Source organism: Lithobates pipiens, unplaced genomic scaffold (assembly GCF_037356315.1).
Source record: "Lithobates pipiens isolate NorthernLeopardFrog02 unplaced genomic scaffold, aLitPip1_a1.2 Scaffold_22, whole genome shotgun sequence".
Taxonomy (NCBI): Eukaryota; Metazoa; Chordata; class Amphibia; order Anura; family Ranidae; genus Lithobates; species Lithobates pipiens.
Genome location: NW_027507784.1, coordinates 257,343,464 through 257,362,643, shown reverse-complemented (window position 1 = coordinate 257,362,643; position 19,180 = coordinate 257,343,464). Strand labels below are relative to the sequence as shown.

Here is a 19,180-nt window from a genome sequence, read left to right as displayed (position 1 = left end):
CTTCCTGAAGTAATAGCCATCAAGAAAAACAGTTTCAGGGTTAGGTTTCAAAGTGAAGCAGAATCCAATGGGATGAACGGTTGAGCCATTAGACTTTCTAAAACCAGAGGTAGATCCCAGGCTGGAAAGGAACGTTTTAGCGGTGGGCGAATCTTCTTGACTGCCTTAAAGAACTGTACGATGAGTGCATCTTCTGCCCATCTTTTCTGGGTACTCGCTGAAATAGCTGCCACTTGGACCTTTAGGGAGCTTAGGCTGAGTCCCAAGTCCAAGCCTGAGTGTAAGAATTCTAAGATTACTGAGGTGGACGGCACAGCTGGGTTCAACTGTCTGTCTTCCGCAAACTGTTTGAACTTATCCCATATCTTAGAGTAAATGTAATTAGTAGAGGGCTTCCTTGCCTTTAATAGGGTTGAAATTACGCCCGCCGAACATCCTAGGGATTGGAATCTTTTCCGTTCAAGATCCAGGCATGTAAGTTCAGCTTGTGTGGGGCTGTACGAAAAAACTTTCCCTGTGAGAGCAGTTGCGGGAATACTGGGATCTTGACCGGACGACGTACACTGAGGCTCATTGTCCATGAGAACCATGGCCTCTTCGGCCAATAGGGAAGAACTGTCACAACCCTGATCGGCTCCCTCGATAATCTGAGCAGAAATTTTGCAATCAATGAATACTTATGCACATGTGATTTTATTGTTTTTAATAAATTTGCAAAGATTTCAAACAAACTTCTTTCAAGTTGTCATTATGGGGTATTGTTTGTAGAATTTTGAGGAAAATTATGAATTTAATGCAGAATAAGGCTGTAACATAAAAAAATGTGGAAAACGTGAAGGGCTATGAATACTTTCTGGGTGCACTGTAAAAAGCATAGCATAGGGCGAGCAAGTTTGTGTATTGCCACAAACAATTGGGTGAGAGCAATAATTCTAGGACCAAAGTTCAAAGGTAACTCTAAAATTATGACCTGTAAAGGCTTTTAAAACATCGCCTACAGAGAGATTTTGTTACCCAATTTTTTTTTGTGATTTCATGACTGTGTGCAATTTTAAGACCTGACATGTTTGATATCCATTTACTTTTGTACTATTGTGTTTGTTTGCACTAAAATAGATTTTTGTGTGGATTTTTTTCCTGAAAATCTGCATTTGATAATTAACTACGCAAATATTGTGTGATATAAAAAAAAATGCAACTACTTTCATTTGATTCTCCGGGGTCTCTGCTTTCAGAAATTATATATATATATATATATATATATATATATATATATATATATATATATATATTTCTTTTTTTGGGGGGGTATGGTTGTTACAATAATTTCCAACAAAAAAATTCATATTTCCAACCACTTCAGCCCCGTACCATTTGGCTGCCTAAAGACCAGAGGACTTTTTATAAAGCCGGCTCAGTATTTGAGAGGCTTTTTGAACTAAGAAGGATTTGTAAGTTCACTATTTTATGTTTTAAAATAAACAGTTTTTAAAGGTTACTCTATGGATGCTTTTCTGTCTCTTGCATGGGGGATGAGCAATTTCCTAAACTTATTGATACCATCGGATACGGCATAGCGGGGATCACTCTCCTGGTTCTATACAGAAATCCTGGCTGGGAAAAGAGCTACAGGCTGTTGGAGATCTCCCTAAAAAGAGATCATTGAGTCTGGTAAGCGGCAGTGTTATCTGTGGTGGAGGACCTTTTCTATCATATCATGTCACTGCTTCTTGGGTGCTACTGTGTTACGTCACTAGTAAATAGAGCGCTAATGATTCTCCTTTAAGGCCTCATACACACGGACGCTTTTACAGAAGCTTTTTTTAGCTTTTTTAGCTGCTTAAGAAGGAAACTCCATGTTATTCAATGGGCTCATACACACCATGGCATTTTTGAGCTGTAACAGGCATGGCCTTTTTAAGCTCCAAAAAATAAAAAAAGGACCAGTGCCTTTAGAGCAGGGATATGCAATTAGTGGACCTCCAGCTGTTGCAGAACTACAAATCCCATGATGCATAGCAAGACTCTGACAGCCACAAGCATGACACCCAGAGGCAGAGGCATGATGGGCCTTGTAGTTTTGCAACAGCTGGAGGTCCGCTAATTGCATATCCCTGCTTTAGAGGCTCCAGTGTTAGAGCAGTTTTGATGCTAACACGCAAAAACATGCATTAAAGCTATATCAACGTTTTTTAGTGTCATCGTTTTTGAGCTGTAAAAATATTTATGATGTGATGGAATATATATTTTTTTAAATGCTCATTAGCATTAACGCTTACAAACGCCGTTAAACGTGCATTGACGCCAGAGGAAAACACTAATAAAATCGTGTTTTTAACGCTGATTTTTTCCAGATATTGTAACTAGCTTAACAGGCCATTTTTTATAACGTCCGTGTTTTTTGAGGCCTAATAGTCGCATCTGGTGGAACATTGAATTTGGAGTATTTTGGAATTTACCATTCAGTTTTTCTTTTTAGGTTATATCACTATATTAGTTATACTAAATGGCTCACTTGTATTACATTTTTTTAGCATGATCAGTTGTTATCACATATTTGTTATTTTTTTCAGCGCAGCTAAACATTTCTTCCAGGGCTGGAAAATAATGGTGGCCACACAAAATATTGACACTTTGGGCTCAATTTGGACATATTCACTTAGGGGTGTACTCATTTTTATTGCCAGCGGTTTAGACATTAATGGCTGTGTGTTGAGTTATTTTGAGGGGACAGCAAATTTACACTGTTATACAAGCTGTACACTCACTACTTTGCATTGTAGCAAAGTGTCATTGCTTCAGTGTTGTCACATGAAAAGATATAATAAAATTAGGGGTGCCGACTCTCCTGGGAGAGCGCTCCATGCGTTACACCATTTTTCAGTTAGTGTACATGCCGTTCATGTGCCTGCAGTCTCTGATCATCTCCTGTAGTATGTCTGCAGTCTCTGATCATCTCCTGTATCATGTCCACAGTCTCTGATCATCTCCTGTATGTCCGCAGTCTCTGATCATCTCCTGTACTATGTCTGTAGTCTCTGTTCATCTCCTGTACTATGTCTGCAGTCTCTGATCATCTCCTGTACTATGTCTGCAGTCTCTGATCATCTCCTGTAGTATGTCTGCAGTCTGATCATCTCCTGTAGTATGTCTGCAGTCTCTGATCATCTCCTGTAGTATGTCTGCAGTCTCTGATCATCTCCTGTATGTCCGCAGTCTCTGATCATCTCCTGTACTATGTCTGCAGTCTCTGATCATCTCCTGTACTATGTCTGCAGTCTCTGTTCATCTCCTGTACTATGTCTGCAGTCTCTGTTCATCTCCTGTAGTATGTGTGCAGTCTGATCATCTCCTGTAGTATGTCTGCAGTCTCTGATCATCTCCTGTAGTATGTCTGCAGTCTCTGATCATCTCCTGTATCATGTCCGCAGTCTCTGATCATATCCTGTATGTCCGCAATCTCTGATCATCTCCTGTACTATGTCTGCAGTCTCTGATCATCTCCTGTACTATGTCTGCAGTCTCTGATCATCTCCTGTAGTATGTCTGCAGTCTGATCATCTCCTGTAGTATATCTGCAGTCTGATCATCTCCTGTAGTATGTCTGCAGTCTCTGATCATCTCCTGTAGTATGTCTGCAGTCTCTGATCATCTCCTGTAGTATGTCTGCAGTCTCTGATCATCTCCTGTAGTATGTCCGCAGTCTCTGATCAACTCCTGTACTATGTTTGCAGTCTCTGATCATCTCCTGTATCATGTCATCATGCTGTGTTTAGTATTTTCTACATGCAGGAAGTGTTTTTTTTTTTTTTTTTTTAAAGAACAGATAGAATTAAAAGAAATGGAGTTCTCCTGATTACTTGAATTTTTTTGGATGAAAGCCATGCGCACTTGCGCTGTAATCGTGATGCATCGTGGAATCAAATCGTTGACACGATAATCGTAATCGAAACGACTAGTGAAGATGCGCACTTCTAAATAAAATATTTACAAATATGTGAGGGGTGTACTCATTTTTGTGAGATTGTGTATGTATAACACTTTTGTTATAAAAAAAGAAAATTCCTTTACAAACACTTTTATTTTTATATTGGGAACAATCGTTTGATTTTCTGTTTATTATTACACTGTTTTGGAGAGCCGATATGGACTGTTCAGGTGAAAATTTCTGAAGGCACGTGTTGGAAATTTAGAAATGTATTCTCGTTAGTCCACACGTGACCATAGCCTAGACATAGACCGTGGTGATGTACTTGGAGGTACGGTAATAAATCCTTCTTCCCACCCTAGCCTGCTCTGTACATGGCTCACACTCAGGATAATGTCAGTGGTGTCGGCTCTGGAAGGTGACACCGTTATTTCAAATACCCCCGCCCCCCCCCCATACTCCACCCGCGTCACCGGGCCCCTCACTCACGTGACCTCCTCAACCGTCTCTTTGTTGCTAGGTGCCCCCACTCTCTCCCCTTTCAGCTGTTGCTATGTTAGTCTTTATTGCGGAGCTTCCATTGGCCGCCAGCGTCTGCTAACGTCACCAAAATCTATATATAAGGGGCACCGTTATGCAAATGACGGAGCGGGCTGGGCTGTGGTGTGCTGGGAGGATGCCATTCTGCAGCCCGAACCCAAAGCAGCGCTGACCGGGCGGCCGGGAGAACGGCTCCGGGGCCGGAAGTCTGACTGGGTGAGCCTTCTCCACAGACATTTAACCCTTGTGTGTGTTTGTGTCTGGGCAATGACGGTGTGCCAGGCTACCATTTGCCCACGGTACATGGCAGTGACACTTCGCCCAACCTGGCATTGACTGTCAGGGGACTCTGCAGGGCCATGGTCACCTATATGAAGACTATAGTCCTCCTATAGGTCCTGTATATGAAGACTGTATTCTTCTATGTGATATATATGGTCCTGTATATGAAGTGTATAGTCCTCTGTATGATATATACACATGGTCACCTATATGAAGAGTATAGTCCTCCTATATGATGTATATGAAGAGTATAGTCTTCTATGTTATATATATGGTTCGAAGAGTATAGTCCTGTATATGAAGACTATAGTCTTCTATATCATATATATATATGGCCCTGTATATGGAGAATGTTGTCTATATCATATATACGGTCCTGTATATGAAGAGTATAGTCTTCTATATTATATATATGGTCCTGTATATGAAGAGTATAGTCTTCTATATCATATATATGATCCTGTATATGACATGTAGGATGATCCATGCTGTATGGTGTGGGGTGGTGTTATTGATGGAGAGATGTTCCCTGGGTGCCCCATGGTGAATGTCATTCACAGTGTCTCCTGGCCCCTCAGACATCAGTGCACACAGGAAGGCATCTCACTCAATGGAGTCTCTCTACTGCTGCTGCAGCTGTTGGGGATCTTCATGTTAGTGACTTATTTGCAATGATCATCTCCCTTTTTCTTTTTTTTAAATGATTTCTCGCTGAGGGAATCCCATTTATTTTATTTTCTATGGGATTGATTACATGTATAGTGACTTGTATGTCAGCCGCTCAGTGATTGGGTGGGAGCAGTGTCTGTCACTCTGTGATCACCTGTATGGATACTGATCAGTGAAGGAGAATGGTTTGTAGTAGAGCTCAGTGACCTCGTGGTGTAGCTCTGGTTTAACCCACAGCAGCGACAGTTTACTAGTGGCTATGTGATCTAATAACTAGGTACAAATCTCTATTGGGGCTCCTTTACATAAGCATTGCTCTCTGAAGAACGATCTGTGGTAGATCGCTTTCCAGAGACTGATTGACAGCTGATATTTTGCCGTCTCACTGCCTGTTTCAACCACCAAATGTCCGCACCAGCACGCCACAAAAATATGCATTACACCCAGTGGCTGTTCATTTGAATGGGCCGTGTTCTGCAGGCAGTACAATCATTCTTGCTGCAAAGGATCAAGACGCAGCAAGTATACAACCCTGTCTGGCTGCCTTTGTAGCTTAAGGCACTATACTTGCTTAGTTCTCCAATGGTCTCGGTCCTTCTCCGGCATCTTCTCTCCAGTCGCCAGCATTCAGGCATCTCCATTGGCAGACACAGGATGACATCACTACTGTACTGCACATTCTATGCATTAAAGTGGAGGGCCACTCTAAAAAATAAATTGCATAAAAATGTTCCTAAAAAATTTGGAGGAAAATATATATATATATTTTTAACTTACCAGAAATGCATGTTGCTAGGCAGATCGTCCTAATCTGCCTCTTCCTATTCCGCGGTGATCTTCACTCTTCTCCTCACGTGCTCTGGGAACTGTGTGTGCCCCATTCACAAAGCGCTGCACAACATGCGCAGTAGGAAATGGGCAGTGAAGCCGCAAGGCTCCACACTGCCTGTTTCCCTTAGTTGGAATGGTGGCGCCGGGACTCAAGAGATGGTCAGCCTCAGGCGGCCGGCATCGCGGGCACCCAGGACAGGTAAGTGTGCTTATTAAAAGTCAGCAGCTACAGTGTTTTGTAGCTGCTGACTTTAAAAAAAAAAATTCCTGGCTGGCCCTCCCCTTTAAGGTGAAAAACCTTCTGTGCGTCTGCTGCCCCCCAGAGTCCCCCCTTTTTCTTACCGAAACTCGATTGTTCCAGCAACGAGCATGAGCTCAGTGGCTCCAGCCATTGTCTCTGTCCTCATTGGATAGATTGATAGCAGCAGGAGCCTCAATCAAATCCAGGGCATGGCGGAATCCTGCTGTCTTTGTCAATAGACACAGCAGCAGGACTCGTAAGTGCACCTGCACGTGTGCCCACGTGGAAAGCATGAAGGCCCAGAAGAGCAGGATCAAAAAAAAAACCTTTACAATCACTTTAAAGTTAGTTGTAAACCCTCACATATACTCAGTGAAGTGAACAGCCTCAGATGATACACAGAGATGAAACAAATTTCCCTATATACATTTTATGTGTATAGCTGCTATTTTCAGCTTTCTACACTTTTTGGAGTGCAGATCGTGTTACAGATCTTTATTCCAGTGGGAGGGGAGTCTGGGCTAAATGCACCCCCCCCCCCCCCCCCCGCCACATAGGCAGAGGAATGAAGAAACTTGCAGAGCTATGCTGTGAATAGATCAGTTCTCTGCTGATCTATCTCCAAGTTCCCCTCCCTGACACAAATTTCTGGCTGCTTTTATTTCCTGTGTCAGAACTTATGATATCGTGCTGATAGAAGAACGGAGCAGCAGAAAGACATGGGACATAGAGCTTTGGAGAGAGATAAGTAAAAACTACAGATAGATGTTCCCAGGTCAGATTTCATGAATTGGGTTTACATCCACTTTAATGCCGGTGTCCTGTCGGATAGTGCCCCCCGTCAGATAGTGTCCTCTGTGTACTGCGCATGCCGGACTGTATATGTCACAACACCGGAACACAAGAACCATCCACCAACACATGCACAGCTCAGTTTATATGCCACAGAAGACTGGTAGATTTTTATCGTAGAAGAGACATTGCATGTTTCTTTTGCTATAAAAAGTCTGTTGTAAAATGTGACCAGTGGGACATGGCTGATATCAAATAGGCAACTTTGCTACTGCCAATTTTTCTGGCCTGTTTGTCCCTATAGAATGGCTCCCTCTGTAACTGAGGCAGTCAGACGGCGTCCCCATCACTGGTAAGAGACTCATCGTTATTCAGGCCAGCAACATTTCGCTGCATCTGTATACAGAGGGAGACATTCTATAGAGACAGACAGGACGCCTCTTTAGTGATCCTGTCGCTGGCTATTTGTCTCACCCACCCGACATCAGCCTTAGGACCACACATCACCCCAGCAGGTCACAGCAGCATGTATATTGTATGCAGCATTGTAAAAATCTGATGTGATTGTGTCGTTCACAGCCATTATGAGGCTTAATTCTCAGTTGTAACCCCAGGATAAGGAACTTTACAATAGAATACATTTTTGTTTTGAGATTTAATACCACTTTAAAAGATGATGCTTATTTTGGTGTTAAAACCCAATTGGACCTTCAGTTTAATGGTCTCTGACTCTCTGTACACTGTAGAATCAGCTTTAGATTTTCTAAAACTGTGTAAAATGAAGACAAACACAGTGCTCCATTATTCAGAACCATAGGGTTATATCGCCCCCTACAGGAGTAGGACACAAAAAAAAGACTTGGCTAAGTCTATGGGCAGTCCTTGGTGCTATAGGCCTTCCGTTTTTTCTGCCTAGTCAGGAGTAAGGACCTAGTTCCCTACTGGGATCTCTGGTCCTGACAATTTTTTGTTTTTGCTTTTTAAACTACTTTTTTTCTCTTGGATTTTTTCCTGTGAGATCTACAATCAACTGCTGGACTAGGCGATGGGCTGAACGCTAAGATCCAGTGGTTTCCTCAGTCTGGCTAGCGAGCACGTGCAGACCGCAGCATGCTCGTTAGGTCAGTCGCAACATAGCCCCACTGGACGGGGGCTGGCCTGTGAGTTAAACGTCTTGCAAGGTCTCATACGACCAGGTCTTGGCCTGTGTCACAGCGTTCCTCATAGCCGACAGCCCCACCACTTGGGTGGCAAGGAGGATCTGTCTGGGAGCGTTACCCGCGCACTCGCTGGAGTGGTAAGTAAGGGGCTCCTTCCCTGGAGTGATGTGGGGCACGGGTACTCCCTGGGGTGGTCGGTCCCTCTGGGATTCTCCTCCACACCCCCCCTTCCCCGGGTGAGGCCCAGGCCTCTGGTTTAGGTGCTTCGGACACTATCCACCCCCCTCCCCTCCAGGGTTGTCACTATGGGGGGTACACCCTGGCACCTGCTGGATGGTTGAGTGGGTGACCAAGCATCTGCAGATCCGTGCCCTCCACTAATTTAGGGCGCTGCTTTGCAGCCTACCGAGCACTCGTGGCAGGTGGCTGAAAATTTAGGCCGCAGCTTTTGCCGCCTACCGACTGGGCGATGTACGGGCTGGCCCTAGAATGGGTGGCGGAGGTCACCGATTTCCATTGTGAGCATCCGCCTTCCTTCCCAGGCGGCCGAAAATTTAGGCTGCGGCCTGCTAGTCCAAACGGCCACGCCGGACACCTTCTTCCAGAGGAGCAGTGCTGTGGGGGCTCTGAGGGCGACCCCCTTTTGGGGGGGTTGTTTAAGTGGGCCCTTTGTAAGCACTCCTGTGAGGGGCCTTAGTGGATGCCCCCTGTGAGGGACCTCAGCCAGTGCCCCCTGTAAGGTGTCCAGTGGGGTCTCAGCCAGTGTTAGGGGTCCAATGGTGGCCCCTGTACGTTGTATCAGTAGGCACCCCAGTGCCTGTGCCCGTTGTGAGGAGCCTTGGTCAGTGCCCCCTGTGCGGGGCCTAAGGCGATGGAGGTCCCAGTTGGCGGCCCTCCTGTGTTTGCATTTTCACAGGTGTCGCTTAGGCATATAGGCTAATAAATGGTGTCCCCTCGCCCTCCCTTGCCTCATCAGTCTCAACTGATCCTGTGTCTGGCTATGCCGTCGTGGATGAGGCCCACCTGCAAGGTGGGCCACATCCTACACAACTGCAGTGGCACTCCCTTATTACATTTGTGCTGGAAACTTTAAAGATGGAGGATGCAGCTGTGGCTGCAGTGGAGGTGCCGGTCCCCTTGGCACCCATAAATTGTCTCGCAGGCAAAAGCGCTCCCTTCGCCCTCCTATTTTGGAATATTTGTTCGCAAAGACTGGGCGTGTCCAAAGCATCCCTTTGTGGTTCCAAAGACGCTTCACTGTGAGGAACCCCTTGTGGGGTCCCTCCTTAAAGAGTGGACTGTTCCACCAGTATTGACCATGATTCTGGTAGAGGTGTCTAGGCTGACATACCCAGAGGAGGAGCAGATTCCCTCTGCTTTCTCTGAGTTGGCGGACCAGTTGATCTGGGGGCTACAGTTTGCGATGCCTCTTGGACTCAGTTCCCTTGGTTGGTATGCTCTCTGTTTCTGCAGTGGTGCTTAGACATTGGGGCTTAAGTGTTGGTCTGCAGACTGGGCTCCTAAATAAGCTCTGACTGCGTTACCTTTTCAAGGCAATTGTCTGTTTGGGGCTACCCTGGATGACATCATTACGTGTCTTACAGGAGGGAAGTGTAAATATCTTTCACAGTCTGAAATGGGGAAAAGGGCCTCATAGCAGATGCGGTCCTTCTCGGCATGCGATGGACCTGGTCTGGCGAGCCAATACTGGGGCTTCCTAGACCCACGGGCAAGGCCCCTTCAGCATGAAGGCACACCCTCACCTATGTCCTAGTGTTCTGCCTTGAAGGGTTTTTCCCTTCCAATAGGCGTCTGTCATCGGACTGTTGGCAGTACTCCTTGGGGCTGTGCAAGCCCTGTTGCTTCAGGGTGTGCTTATCCCAGTTCCAGTGGGTACAGAAGGTCAGAAGGGAGTCCATTCACGTGGTGGTGACGCCCCTTCATCATGGGGACTTTTGGGCTTCGGTCAACATCACGGCTCATTTATGCACTCCAATATGTGGAAAAGAGCACTTTCAGCTTGCGATGTTGACTTTTGGTCTCACCTCCACCCCTCGCGTACGAGGCCCCAGTTCTGGCGTGGTTATGTCAGTGGGGATTGCGGTCCTGGGCTGCTTGGATGATCTTCTTCTGCGAGCAGAGTCCTTGGCTACCCTGAGGGGGCGACGTAGCTTGCTGTACAGACCTCAGTTTTCAGTTGGCTTCTATACTACCTGAAAGCTGCTCTGGCTCCTTCCAGAAAATTGGATTATCTGGGCCTGACCCTGGTTTTATCTCTGGCCAGAGTGTTTCTTCCTCTGGACAAACTCCCAGAAGTTGCATGCTGCGTTTCAACTACTTTTGTCTTGCAGGTGGGCCTCCCTGCGGTCCTGCATGTGGGTGTTGGGCCTGATGGTATCTACCTTCAAGGCAGTTCCATTTGCAGTTTCAAACAAGCTGCTTTCAAGTGAGATCCTGGTGTAAAGTGTCCAAGGTCTCTGGGCTATCAAATTCGGCTGAGCCAGAAAACTGGGTGTCCCTGGTCTGGTGGCTTCGCTCTGTGGGATTTTGGCAGTGCACATCCTTTCTCCCCTTGTGTTGGACAGTCGTCACCACCAATGCCAGTCTGTCTGGGTAAGGAGGTGTCCTGGGACTGGGTTCTGTTCAGGGTCGTTGGATGCTGGAGGAATCCGGACTGCCGATCGATATCCTGAGACTGCAAGCGATCAGACTATGTATGGATCATAGAGGTTGACTTTGGGGTATCCGGGTACGGATCCAGTCGGATGAAGCCATGACGGTGGTCTATGTCAATCACCAGGGCAGAAAGAAGTGTCTGTTGGCAGCCCTGACAGTAGCCAGCATCCTCTGATGGACAGAGCGCCTTGTTCTGGCCCTCTCCACCATATTTATTCTAGGAGTGGAAAAATGGCAGGCAGTTGCCTCAGTTGGCTAGTGTTGGTCCACGGGGTGGTCCCTTCACCAGGACATGTTTCATCGAATGTGTCTCTGATGGGCCACTCCTGAGGTAGACCTGTTGGCGTCCCGGGTTAACGGAACGGTACTGAGGTTTCTGGCAAGGTCACAAGCTCCTCTGGTGCACACTGCAGATGCTCTGGTGGGGCCGCTATAGTCGGATCTACACCTCTCCTCTCAAGATTCTGGTGCATACTCTTAATCAAGGGGTTTGACATCTGCCTCCACTGTTGCGGTCGCTTCTACCGCCGTGGGATCTACTCCTTGGTGCTTTAAGTTCTACAGGAGTCCCCCCTTTGAAAATATTCGGGAGGTTCTTCTGCTTGCTCTGTCCCAGAAGGTGCCTTTTTTGGTTGCTATCACCTCTGCTTGCAGAGTGTCAGAACTGTAGGCTTTACCATGTTATCCTCCTTACCTGGTGATCCACAAAGATGAAGTGGTTCTTTGCCCTTGTCCATGGTTCCGGCCTCTGATTCCTTTTGATTTAGGACGCTGTATTGCCTTCCCTGTGTCCCAGGTCAAAATGTCCTAAGGGATTTACCTTACATGCCCTGGATGTGTTCGGGCGATTTGGGTGTATTTGGCAGTCGCAAGGCCTTTTCAGAGATCAGACTCACTGTTGGTGATCCTTGATGGACCAAAAAAGGGGCTGTCTGCTTCTTCTGCGACCTTTCTAGATGGCTCAGACAGACAATGACTCTGATCTATTCTATCAGGGGTTGGGTTCCTCCTTTCCCTGTTATGGCACATTCTACTTGGCTGCCTATTGCTTCTTGGGCCTTCTATCAGGTGTCAGCTGTGCTTGGTTGCAAGGGGGCCACTTGATCGTCCGTGTACACTTTCACAAAATTCTGCAACGTGGCTGTGCTGGCATCTGAGGATGCTTCTTTTGGCTGCAAGGTGTTGCAGGCTGCTGTTTATAGGGTCTATTCCCTCTTGAAGGGGTATTGTTCAGGTTGGGCTCCAGTTTGTTTCTGTGTTGAGCTCCTGTTACCTGGTTGCCTCTTGTGTTAGCCTTGGGATTTTTTGTTGCCACTTCTTTGGGACGTCCCTATGGTTCTAAATAATGGAGCGCTGTGTCTGTCAATGAACAAATAAGAAAATTGTATTTTTGACTTACCATAAAATCCATTTTCTCTGAGCTCATTGACAGACACAGCTCCCATCCCTCTAAGGAGTTTTGATGCTTCTGATACTGCTTGTTAGTAAACTGAAGGCCTATAGCAGAAAGGGGGTTGTATATAATCTAGGACTGCCCATAGGCATAGCCAAGTCTTTTCTCTGCCTAGTGTCCTACTCCTGTAGGGAGTGATATAACCCTATGGCTTTGAATAATGGAGTCCTGTCTGTCAATGAACTCAGAGAAATAGATTTTACAGTAAGTCAAGAATCCCATTATTTTATTCAATCAAGCAGGCCCTTGTTGGTAGATCTCATGGAGATCATACAATCAGATTGTAACTTGTGAAGTTAGGTTGGCTAACTACATTCAGGTGCATCAAAACTAAATGTGTTTATTTGTCTGAGGTTTCTTTCTAAAGCAGCCACAGGGGTTAAAGTTATATTAACGTATTTGTTTTTTTTTTTGGTTTAAATAAGAAGGCCGGCCGCAGGCGGGCCTGAGTTTGTAGGAGGAGTCGGGGGGTATTTAAACCCGCCCTCCTCCTCCTTGCTCCTGTCGGCGTGTTCAGTGTTTCCCACCCTCCCGTCCCCCTTTTTATTTCTATTTTCCTTTCTATTTCATATTTGGGTATGCCCCCTTTAGGCATACTGACCACGTGACCTTTTGGCACACCTCAGGTCTTTTCCTTTTGTGCTCTTGCATATCATTCTCATAATTACGTTAAGACTCCGAGTACAAATATACTTACCTGCTCTGTGTAATGGTTTTCCATGGAGCAGCCCAGATCCTCCACTTCTCTGGTCCCTCGCTGATGCTCCCGGCCCCTCTCTCCTGCCAAGTGCCCCTACAGCAAGCAGCAGTCAGATATAGAGCCGTGTCTCAGCCCCACCCCCTCTCTCTCCTCATTAGCTCACTAACTTAATGCCCACTGCTGTGTCTCAGCCAATCAGAATAGAGATTCCTGGACAGTTGAGGTTCTCGTGCATGGGGCTCAGGTAAGTATGGGGGGAGGGGGCTGCTGCACACAGAAGGCTTTTTATCTTTAATGCATAGAATGTATTAAGATGAAAGCCTTCTGCCTTTAGAACCGCTTTAACTGGAAGGGTCAATAGGGCTTTAAAACCTTTTGTATGACTGTTTTTGTTGATTGTAGACTAAAAGATAAGTAGTTTATAGGGTGGGTTGTCTGGAGATGGCGGCAGGTCATATCAGGATTTCCTCAGAATCTAGTTACAATCTGTAGGGAAATGAGTGTTCCTTCTGCCAGTGATGTGAGCTGAGGATATCGGATACTTTGATGCTGGCTTCCTTAACATCCATTTGCTCTTGGTCTGGAATTGGGCCATTGTGGTTTAACATGAAATAGGAGGAGAAGCTCAAGGAAAGAGCTGACTACAAAGGACTGTTCTCTGTACATAAGAACATGAAAGAAATGTGGTATAAAATATCAGTGGTAGATGAGGACGGAATCACCGGGGCCTATGAGGATGCTACAAATGTTCTTCAGGATCCTGTATAGCTTCAGACTTTTCTTTAGAATGTGCTTTCCTTTAACATTATCAATCGATCATACACATTGGGGTTTATTTATAAAAAAAATAGCTTTGTGATTCTCTCAGCATTTGTGCAAATTCACAGAATATTTGTAATATGTCTGTTTCCATTTATTGCCTTTCACAGGGTGAATGTAACATTCCCTAACATTCCATCCTAGGAGAAAAAAGCCATAGTATACTCGAAAGCAAACCTTTATTATATAGCAGTTTACCAATTCTTAGATGTGATGTCTGTACTAGTTTCGTTTTTTTAGGCTTTCTTTCGTGTATTATCTGTTGATTCAGCCAGTAAGTCTGTTTTTAAACAGAACAAGCTCTGTTCAGAAGTTTACAGGGATGAGACCAACCATTTTCCAGTGCTTATAATGGCCAGTCCTTATTTCTTTATGTAAAACCTTTACCCCAAAAGCAACAAACCAGTTGCTGTAAATGCTTACAAAGTGTTAGCTGGAGTTTGGTTTCCACTTATTAGTGTATTGAATCTGCTAGTACAACTAACCCTTCCCTCCCCCCAGACTGACAATGCTGCTGTCCAAATGTGCTTCTTCATCCTGAATGGTGGCACTCTAAGACCCCTTTCACACCGCCGAGCCTATAGCGTCGTTGGTAAAACGCCGCTATTTTTATTGGCGTTTTGCCGTCGAATTTGCAGCGCATTTCGGTAAAAGCGCCCCACTAGCGGCCGAGAAAGGGTTAAAACGGCCTGTAATACGCCGCAATAGCTGTGTTTTGCCAGCAGTAATACAGCGCTGCCCCATTGATTTCAATGGGGAGCAGCGGTGGAGGAGCAGTAAACACACCGCTCCTTCACCGTTCCAAAGAAGCTGCTGGCAGGACTTTTCCTGACATCCTGCCAGCGCAACGCTCCGGTGTGAAAGCCCTCGGGGCTTTCACACTGGAGACAAAGAGCAGCAGTTTTAGGGCAGATTGCAGGCGCTATTTCTAAAGCTATAGCGCCTGCAAAACACCCTCGGTGTGAAAGGGGTCTAAGGCTCCATGCACACTGGCTTAAAAAAACTTTGCTTCCACAGGAGTTTTGTGTTTTGCCTGTAGAATGTTATCCTATTTGTCCATGCACATTAGGATGTTAAGAGGCATATTTGAGTTTTCAATGCAAAAAAAAAAAACCCTTCTGGTTTGCGTTTCTGATTGGAACTTGGAGGCAGAAAAATCATAAAACTCCCCTAGACTCGTCTAAACTTTATACAAAAAATGCTCTATATGAGCGTTTTTTACTGAAGAGAGAACAGATGTTTTTTTAAGTCCAGTGTTCCTGAAGCCTAAGGGCCGGTTCACACTGCGGGCGATGCGAGGCGACACCGACTTGCCTCGCCGCGACCTGCCGCGACCTCAGCGGCGATTTGCAAATGACTTCTGTATAGAAGTCAATGCAAGTCGCCCCGAGGTCGCCCAGAAGTAGTACAGGAACCTTTTTTCTGAGTCGGAGCGACTCGAGTCGCTCCTCTCAGAACGGTTCCATTGTACAGAACGGGGGCGACTTGTCAGATTGCGGCGAGGCAAGTCGTGTCGCCTCGCATCGCCCGCAGTGTGAACCGGCCCTAATACAGGAGTTGTGTTACTGGCCAGATCCCCAGGTAAACACAGGGAAAAAAGCCTAAAGAAAAAAAAAAAAAGAAGAAAACGAATGCAGCCACCACATCTAGGGATTGGTTAACTGCAGTATATTGCATTTTTGCAAATATATGTAAATTACCATCATGCCTAAAAGAAAAGAAAATTCTTCAAACATTATTATTATTATACAGGTTTTATATATATAGCGCCAACAGTTTGCTCAGTTACATTACAATTTGGTACAAGAGGAATCAGAGGGCCCTGCTCATTAGAGCTTACAATCTAAAAAGGAAGGGTCAATTGATACAAAAGGTAATAGCTGTGGGGGATGAGCTGATGGAGGAAGTAAAACAGTGTTAGTTAGAAGCAGGATAGGCTTATTTGAAGAGAAGGGTTATCAGGGATCATCTAAAGATGGATAGATTGGATAGATAGATCCAAAAGGATGGGAGAAGCTCTGGAGAAATCCTGGAGGCGAGCATGGGAGGAGGTGACAAGGGAGCTAGAGAGCAGGAGGTCTTGGGGTGACTGAAGAGAGCGGCTTGGTTGGTATTTTGGGACTAGGTTCCTGATGTAACTAGGGGAAGAGTTATGGATGGCTTTGTAAATTATTGTTAGTACTTTGAATTTTATTAGTTGGGTGAGTGGAAGCCAGTGGAGGGATTGGCAGAGAGGGGTGGAGGACACTGCATGGCTGATAAGGTGGATGAGTCTGGCAGTGGCATTCATTATGGACTGAAGGGGGGATAGTCTATGTAAAGGTAATCCAATGAGGAGGGAGTTGCAGTTGTCGAGGTGAGAGATGACCAGGGAGTGAATTAGAAGCTTGGTGTTGTTATTAGTTAAAAAGGGGTGTATTCTGGAAATGTTGTGGAGGCTAAGTCGGCATGATTTGGACAGGGCTTGTATGTGGGCCTGAAAGGACAGTTCGGAGTCTAAGGTTACCCCTAGCACCCTGGCATGTGGGGATGGACCGATAGATGTGCCATTGATCTTGACAGAGAAGTCAGGCAAAGGGGCACGTGGGAGAGGAAATATTAAGAGCTCAGTTTTAGATAGATTAAGTTTGAGGTAGTGGTTTGACATCCAGGCTGATAGTAGATCAGTGATGCGTGAGGAGATTGATGGGGTGAGCTGAGGGGCAGAGAGATAGATTTGGGTGTCATCAGCATATAAATGATAGTGAAAGCCATGGGAGGTTATCAGCTGACCCAGGGAGGATGTGTAGATGGAGAATAGTAGAGGTCCAAAGACAGAACCTTGGGGGACCAAAACATGGAACTTTAAAGATGCCTGACAATGCATATAAAATAACATTAAAACTCCATCTATTTATTCAGTTTATATAAAAAATAACTTATTTTATATTTTTGTGGATATTCTCATTCTACAAATGAGTTTCACAGTTTATCATCAGTTTTCCCACCCTAGTATACACCACTATGCTATTGCTAGAACTGGGTATTATATAGGTTTAGAATGGCTCTGGATTGATTGTGATTGGTGGTCCCAGGGTTTCTGATCCCAGTATTGATGATAGTACAATAAAAGAAAGCAATATTACAAAGATATGGTATTCTAATGATAATTTTTTTAATGAAAATTGATTGTCTTTTATAGTCAGGAACCATTAAAGCCCCGCCCCATGTTTGAGGAATTTCCTTGTCTTTTATATTACATTTTTGGTTTTGGGTTTAATACCACTTTAAGAATATTTGACCAGAAGAGGAAATCATATGAGGGGGACCTCTGCACCGTGTACAAAGTGTATGGATGTTCTGGGCTCACCACTGACAGTGTAATGAAGCAGCTACCGCACAGAGTTAACTGCTGTACAGAACTGATAAAATATTACAGACAGAACTCAGTTTGACAAGTTTACTGGACTGAAATCTATGAACAAGATCACCAAAGCCTACTTTCACACAGCTCTGTAGCATTTTATATGAATTTCCAGTGCGTTTTCTGGTTGTTTACACATGGGAAAAATGTGCTCAACCCATGCTTGACAAATTAAGCAGATTAAATGAAGGTGAGAAAGTAAAAATCCTGACTGTAGCACTCTCACTGATATTCACACATAACTATAATAAAGGCCGCCAAAAGTGTGCAAAATCTTAATGCAGCTGCTGTGCACCAACAACCAAGTGATTATAATGTCGCCTACCAAATCCTTAGACCCCACAACTCAAAAGGTCTAAAAGATGACGGGTCCCACAAGGATGGATGGATGGCTCCAGCTCTGTTCCTCTCGCAGCTCAGCAAGCCTCACTCTCTCATGTTCCAAAACTGGTCACTGGATCGTTCCTCCTATACCGGTCTCAGCAGGAAAAACACATACCAAGGAAAGAGCAATGAAAACCCATAGTGATGCACCGTTTAAAAAAAACATTTATTAATAAACCAAGTGGGTACAAAAAAATAAGCACTACCAACTCAGTGGGCATGATGACGTCACTGCTAAATCCTTTGATGCCTTTTTGCTGCGTTTGCTATTCATTTGAAAGGGAAGCTGCATTTTTGGTTGATGTGGTTTTGAAAATCGCTGCAAAGATGCAGCATGTAGGACTTTTTAAATTGCACCTGCACCACAGTGGTGTGAAGGTTGCTAGATAGAAATGCAGGTAACACACATCAGTTTGAAAGGGCCCTATGGTAAACAATGCAGTTGTGTCTCTTTGGCATAGTGTCAATTGTGTATAGCATTTCCCTCTCTGCAAAGCCTGATTCTTTACTGTAAACAGTCAGCACAGGAATCTCCATACACTTAGCAGAGGCCTTCCTCATGTTTCCTCTTCTGGTCAAATGATTTTAGCCTATAGTGTAAAGCGGGCAATACATGAATCGAAATTCAGCTGACTTAGAAGGGACCAGAAGAATTTAGATCCAATCGTGGGCAGGCTAGTTGAACAAAAATTGAGCGTTTAACTTCTGCACAACTAGTCTGCTGGGCTTTTCCCAAGTGATTAGTGCTGCTGATTATAGCTGGCAGCACTGATCAGTGTATTGTGATGTTGGGCAAGACCCCCCTCTGGCAGAATACCACAACTCAATGTGAGGGATTCCCCTATCCACATGGAATGTGTGAATAGGGGAATCAGGTCTGCCTTGGGCTTTTTTCTCATCGTCAAATGTTTTCAAACACTTTTGGTTGAATGTTCTTAAAGCGAAGTGCCACCCATTTTTTATACTTACTGTCTATGGTATCCCCCTTGAGCATCTTTTTCCCAATGGAAAGTTTATTTTTGTGTAAATGCTTTTTTCAGCCACACATCTGGCAGCCCCCTGCGTAGGCAATTACGTCACTAGGCGATTCGCAAGGGATCCTGGGATAGCAGTGTCATGTAACCCAGAAGTCCTTGCGAATCGCCTAGTAACGAAATCTTGCGTTATTTCCAGACAGGAAATGGAGTGAACAGGGTTACTGGGATGTCATAATTTATTTATTTTGTGGGAGGGGCTAGGACGGCCTTCAAACCTATACCAGCTGTGTTTGTGGCCAAGAAAGCTGATCGGGAGGGGTGTGGC

The 19,180-nt window shown here is 45.1% G+C and overlaps 1 protein-coding gene across 3 annotated transcripts in view; it reads left to right on the top strand.

Annotated features, from left to right (window-relative positions):
- Positions 1-4,532: 4,532 nt before the first annotated feature.
- The window catches only part of SNN (stannin), a 44,181-nt gene continuing 29,533 nt past the window's right edge, over positions 4,533-19,180 (top strand). For 2 of the 3 annotated variants that reach the window (XM_077448980.1, XM_077448981.1), the window contains exon 1: positions 4,546-4,684. The gene's annotated coding sequence lies outside the window, so the exon portion shown is untranslated. Of the gene's footprint in view, positions 4,685-19,180 lie in introns of all 3 variants that reach the window. The other variant, XM_077448979.1, reaches the window with a different exon arrangement.